This window comes from Geotrypetes seraphini, chromosome 8 (genome assembly GCF_902459505.1).
Source record: "Geotrypetes seraphini chromosome 8, aGeoSer1.1, whole genome shotgun sequence".
In the NCBI taxonomy this organism is placed as follows: domain Eukaryota; kingdom Metazoa; phylum Chordata; class Amphibia; order Gymnophiona; family Dermophiidae; genus Geotrypetes; species Geotrypetes seraphini.
The window spans coordinates 73,944,891-73,951,994 of NC_047091.1; positions in this window are offsets into that span (position 1 = coordinate 73,944,891).

Below are 7,104 nucleotides of genomic sequence, written 5' to 3' on the forward strand. Positions count from 1 at the left end.
TCCTTCCCCGTCAAAAGTATAGGACCTGCCAGGAATTCTGATCCCAGGAAGGGATAGCACACCTAAGTCTTTTTTTCATGCATTTTGGAGTTATCGGGCGATCAAGACTTTTTGGCGGCAGGTGGTCCGATATTTGGAATTCGTGTTAGGTCATATAATACCTCTAACCCGGGCAGGCTTTTTGTTGGATAAATATGAAGCATTTTGATTTCCCCCTGGTGAGGTGAAAGAATTCCAGAGGTGAAAGAATTCCAGTAGCAAAATGCTTGTTGACCAGTGTAATATGTAGTTGGTTTAGCAGAAGATCACTGGCTTAGTGGCGTCTGATTTTGCGGTTATAAACAGTAATTACAGATATTGTGTACAACAGCAATTTAAACACCTTACAAAACTGATGGGTACAAAGTCCGTGGCTGCCTGGTTGATAACTCTGCAAAAGAATGATGATGGACATCAGGGTGGCAGTTCTCAGAGAAGTTTGAAATTGCTAGTGAAAAGCAGATAATTTTACAGTGATTGCAGTTAATATTTAGTGCTTATTAACCAAATTCTCAATTTTTTCTTTCACAAAAAAGGAGAAATTAAGTTCTTACCTGATAATTTTCTTTCCATTAGCTTGTAGACATAGTCCTTACAAATGGGTAATATGCCTCACTGCTATCAGCAAGTGGAGACTGAGATCAAACTTGTATATCAGTATAGGATCCCCTCTTGCTACTCCAGTTTGCCGAATAGCCAAGCAGAACCTAGGAAATTTCTTAACTGAAAAACAGTAAATGACACTCCAAACAGGAGTATAAGAAAACAACAAACATCCTTAAACAACAGTTGGAACATGTATGGAACTTGATCCTGGTAGTAAAACATCCTCACAGCTCACCAGCTAAGCTAGCTGAGCCATCGCCTCTGTTCTTAATTCTCCCTGGCCCTAGAAAAATACTAGAACCCTCAGAAAAATTCAAAATCTGTACGCGAGCAAAAACCCGCAAACACCACACAAAGACAGACAGGGTGGGGGACTATACCAGTCTACAAGCTAACAGAAAGAAAATTAGCAGGTAAGAACCTAATTTCTCCTTTTGTATCGTTTGGTAGACTGGTATAGTCCTTACAAATGGGACATACCAAAGCAGTTCCCATCAAGAATGGGACCCCCGAAGGGCCGACACCAGAACATGTTCACCGAATACCGCGTCCCGATGCGTGTGAACATCCACATGTCTGACAAAGGAATGCAGAGAAGACCAAACTGCAGCCTTGCAAATATCAATTGGAGGCACTAGAGAAGACTCAGCCCAAGAAGCTGCCTGACCCCTAGTGGAATAAGCCTTGAGAAAGTCTGGAACAGGCTTCTTCTCCAGAAGATAAGCGGAAGCAATAGTCTCCTTGATCCAGCGCACAATAGTAGCTTTAAAAGCGCCATCCCCCTAGGTCCCGCTAGAAGGACAAAAGATGATCTGATTTCCTGATCTCCTGGGTCCTCTGCACATAAGAGCGAAGGACCCGACTGACATCTAACTTGCACAACTGTCCCTACTCGGAAGGACCCTCCCGGCTACCCAACACTGGGAGGACCACCGCCTGATTGACATGAAAAGGAGAAACTACCTTTGGCAGAAAGGAAGGAACAGGCCTCAAGATAACCCACTCCCTAGAAAACTCCAAGAAGGGAGCCCTACAAGAGAAAACTTGCAGCTCAGAAACACGTCTAGCTGAAGTAATAGCCACCAAGAAGACCGCTTTAAGAGTAAGGTACATCAATGAGCAGTTCAAAAGGAGGGCGCCCCAGAACTGACAGAACCAGATTAAGATCCCAAGATGGAACAGAGGGCCGCACGGGAGGCCTGAGCAACTTAGCCACCCGCAAGTAGCGAATCACAGCAGGAATGGCAGTCAAACGCTGACCTTTCAACAACCCACGAAAGGCTGACAAGGCCGCAAGCTGAACCCGGAGAGAAGACTAAGCCAGTCAAAGATGTTAGGCAGGGAAACGCGAAAAGAGACCACCCCACGCGCATCACACCACTCCTCAAATAGACGCCAAACCCTCACATAAGCCCGAGAGGTTCAAAGCCTCTGGGACCCCAATAAAGTTGAGATCACTTTATCTGAATACCCCTTCTTACCTAGGCGACCCCTTTCAAGAGCCAAGCCGTAAGACAAAAGGGATCCAGATCGAACATTGGAATGGGACCCTGAGTTAGAAGGTCTTCCAAGAGAGGCAGAGGAAGAGGATCTGCCACCAAATGCCTCACCAGATCTGCATACCAAGGTCGTCGAGGCCAATCCAGAGTCACCAGAACCATGAGGCCCGGATGGCAAATTATGTGGAGAACTCTGTCCACTAATGGCCTCGGAGGGAACACATACAACAGCCCCTCCGGTGGCCATGGTTGAACCAGAGCATCCAGGCCCTTAGCCTGACCGTCTCAGACGACTGAAGAAGCGGGGCATTTTGGCATTGACACTTGTGGCCATCAGGTCCATGAGGGGCTGACACCAAGACTGCACCATCAACTGAAAGGCCACAGGGCTTAGATACCACTCTCCGGGATCTAACACATGATGATTATGTGGGATGCAGAGATCTCTTGAATGTGTGACACCGCCCAGACCATGAGCAGAGTCGCCTCCTGCGTCACCAAAGTGCTCCTGGTGCCCCCTTGATGATTGACATAGGCCACCATAGTGGCATTGTCCAACAGAACCCTGACTGACTTGCCCATCAGAAAGGACTGGAAGGCTAGCAACGCCAGACGAATGGCTCTAGTCTCCAAAACACTGATCAACCAAGAAGCCTCCTCCATGGACCAGGTGCCATAAGCTGAGTGACCTAGACACTGAGCCCCCCAACTGCGAAGACTGGCATTCGTGAGCAGCACCGTCCACTGCAGCTGATCCAGATTCGCCCCTTGTACAAGATGGGGGGTCTGAAGCCACTAACGAAGACTGCCCCGAGCTAATCCCAGAAGCGGAACAGGGTGATCAAGACTGTGCCTCTGAGGCGACCACCTCTGAAGAAGAGCATACTGAAGAGGACGCATGTGGGATGTGACCACCTCGCTACATCGAGGGAGGCCGCCATCGACCCCAAGACTTGGAGGAAATCCTGCACCCAAGGATACCGGAACGTCATAAGCAGGCAAATTTGAGATTGCAATTTGCTTACCCGGGCCTCCGTAAGGAAGACCTTCCCCAAGGAAGTGTCTAACATGACCCCAAGATATTCCAGGCACTGAGATGGAGACAACCGGCTTTTTGCAAGGTTGACTACCCATCCCAGCGACTGCAGAAACTCCACCATCTGAGCCGTGACCCAAGTGCTTTCCTGGAACGACTTGGCTCGAATCAATCAGTTGTCCAGATAAGGATGAACAAGAATTCCTTCTTTGCGCAACGCCGCCATGACGACCACCATCACCTTTGTGAATGTCTGTGGAGCCGTGGCCAGACCAGAGGGAAGTGCACAGAACTGACAGTGTTGCCTCAAGATTGCAAAGCACAGGAAGTGATGATGGGAGGCCCAAATAGGAATGTACGTAGGTCTCGGTCAGATCTAGAGAGGTCAGAAACTCCCCTGTTTCCATGCGGAAGGAAGGCATGTGAAAAGCCCTGTTGACCCCCTTCAAATCCAGGATGGGTCGAAAGGTCCCTTCTTTCTTTGGCACTACAAAGTAAATCGAGTACCAACCTGTGCCCCACTCCAGCGGGGGAACTGGAACCACTGCATGAAGATCCAACAATCTTTGAAGGGTCTGGCGAATGGCCTGCTGCTTCCACGCCACCTGCGAGGGAGAAGCAAGAAAACGGTCTGGCAAGGACCGGGCAAACTGCAGAGCATATCCGTCCCAGATCACTTCCAGAACCCACTGATCGGACATGATGTCTGCCCACTGTGGATAAAAGTCTCTCAACCAGGCGCCCACCGGAACCAAGACGGGCACCGGCAAGGAGTCATTATGCAGGACGGGCGGCAGGGGACCCAGCGGGGGCGATACCTGCACCCTGGCAGGCCCCACAAAAGGACTGCATGCGCTGGAAGAACCTGCCTCTTGAGAGCCCAGGAGACTGAAAAGAAGCAGCCCCTCGACCGGAGCGGAAACAGTGGAAATCACGCCCATGAGTAGCGCAGCCTCGAGCCAGCGGCCTAGGCCTATCCTCAGGCAAACAAAGCACTTTAGAATCAGTGAGAGTGTGAACCAACTTGTCCAGGTCCTCATCAAACAAGAAAGATCCTTTAAAAGGAAACTTCGCCAACTTAGCTTTGGACGCAGAATCCTCCACAAGGTACGGCGTGCTGCCACTCCTAAGGCTAGAGACTTGGCAGAAGCTCGCAAGAGGTCATACATGGCATCCGAAATAAGAAGCACCCAATTCAATTTTGGCAACTTCTTGGCTTAGCAAGTCCCAATTCTCAGATTTATCATCAAGTACATGCTGGGCCCAACGAAAACACGTACGAGCCACCAGCCCGTCATATCGCCGCCTGGACTGCCAGAGCTGTCACATGAAAACTCTGGTTAAGGAGGGACTTCAACTTATACTCCTCCGGGTTCTTCAAGGCCGCACTGCCCTCAAGAGGCATGATATGCCACTTAGAGATGGCCGAGACCACAGCATCCACTACAGGCAACTTCAATCTCCTTCCGGAATGGGATAAAGGCGAGCCATGGAGCGCGCAAAGCGAAAAGGGTCTTCCGGCACCTGCCACTGTGTGAGCATGATGTCCCGAATATCCTGATGCATAGGAAAAGAGCGGGAAGCAGAGTGAATCCCCTTAAGCAAGGGGTCCACCGTACGCGGGGCTTTGACACGGGGTCCTAAAGTGCAAAACCGAGGAAACCTGAAGGATGAACTCATAGAGCTCTTCCTGCTGAAAAATGCGCACCACAGACCCATCTTCACCAGCTGGGGGGTGCTTGAACCCCTCGCCGGCAGATTCCATCCCTCCTCCCAAGAGGAACCTGGAATTCTCCCCAAGGGTCCAGATCCTCATCAATCACCTCGTGCTCCTCTGGGAAAAAAATCCTCATCCCAAGAGACCCTCGGGTGTTTGGATGAGAGAGGCGTAAAGGGGGGCAAAACCACCGCTATGTGGGACCGCACTGAGGGAAGATGTTGAGGGTAACCCCCCCCCCCAGAGACCCCCGGAGTGGACACTGAACCTCCTGCCGCCAGCACATAAGCTTTACAAAGTGCTTACATAAATTCAGGGGGAAAGACCCCCGGTGACCCCAAGGGACTCCCTACCTCAGCAGGGGACCCTGACATTCCTTGCCCCTGTATTTCCAGAACAGGGGGAAGGTCACCTGAGGTAACTGAAATGAATGAGGAGGTTTCTGCCAAAATTGGACCCGAAACCACCAAAATCAGAGCTCCTGCGGCCTGTCATATCTGAAAAGCCGAGGAACCGACCAACGCGAAAAGGGAATCCCCAGCCTAACCAGCAGTAAGGGAACCCTTTTCTCCCTGACCATCGGCAGCTGGAGAACCCCCCCGCGTAGGTGTGGGGGAAAGCCCGGACTTCCCCATGATCCGAAGCCGAACTGTGAGGCACATGCTATGGGGTGCCCTGGCCGCCAGCATCCGCTACCGACGAGGCTTCCCCACCGCTCTGGCCTGCATAACGCTTGCACAGGCCGGCCATGAGTACTTCGCATCTGGAGCACTTTTTCCCTTTTAAAAGAGCTCACTGTGCTGAAAACCGCCCTAGCTGTAAAGAAAGTAAGTGCTAGTTAGTTGAGAAAAAGGCAGTTTAAAGTGAAATGAGCCCTTTAGACCGGCACACCTCAGGATTTTTTTTAAATTTCTTTTTTACTTAGAACATACTCCACGGCTCTCAAAGCTGAAGGGCTGACCAACCAGGGGGCCAGGCCACCTGCTGAGGCCCTCTACAAAAATATGGGGGGTGGAGGAAGATTGGGGGAGGGACCCAGCATGAGACTCGCTGGGTTTAACATCCCTGAAGTCAGACGGATCCCCAAACAGAACCCACCCAAGCTCTATCCGGCACAAAAAGGGGAACCAGGAGTCCACAAACAAAGTTCCAACAGTGCTAAGAAGGGAGCTGAAAAGCCTTACCACCTGCTACCGGAGACTGAGGAAAACTGGAGTAGCAAGAAGGGATCCTATACTGATCTGCAAGTTTGATCTTAGTCTCCACCTGTTGGTAGCAGTGAGGCATATTACCTATTCGTAAGGACTATACCAGTCTACCAAGCGATACAGAATAGGCTATTGTTGGATTTTATTTAACCCACAATTTCCTCTTGCTGCTTTCAGGCCATTTGAAAGCGGCCTCAACTCAATTATGGTTCCAGCCACAATTACCCAAGGATTTTTCCTCTATTTTGATATCCTAGCTATTGGCTGCAGCAGTCCTTGGCCAATGAAGCCTTACAGCAGGAATTTTCTGACCTAGAACATTTATGGGCTGAGTCTGAATTACAGAATGACATGGTGACAAAATATGACACCATTTCCAGCAACCAACTATCACTGCTGAATGATGGCTGGCACACTCTCCCTTAGGGGATATAAACATTAAAGGGGGGGTAGTTATTAAAATGTGGAAAAAATTGGGCTTCTTCTGCACCTTAGTTAACTGCAGGTTAGCGACTCCCACAGTGATCTTAGTACCACAGGTTAGTGATTCCCATGGGACATGTATACTACAGTTTCAAGTCCACCTCAAAAACTGCCTTATTCATACTGCCTGACAGCATCTTAAAGGGGCAAGGCACAAATACAGTAATCTCCCACAATACAGTGTAAAGTGCAATATTTTTTTTAGTTATCCAAAATGTATTTTTACTCCAGAAAAATTTTCTGTGTATTTTTCAGTGCTCAGACTTACGTTTTCTTGATGTAAGCTCTAAATTATTTTGATTCACAGTGTTCTTAGTTGCAAGATATAGACATTCCCAGAAGTCTACTTCTTTTTTTCATGCCAAGAAGTTGTGGGATTTTTTTTATTGGTAGTTCATTTTCCCTGTAAAAAGAGATTATATACCTATCCTAGTAAGCTTTCAGGTAGATAGGTGAGACATTCTAGACAGCTGGATTATTTCCCCATACTCGCATGCTGCAGAAGGAATCCACTCC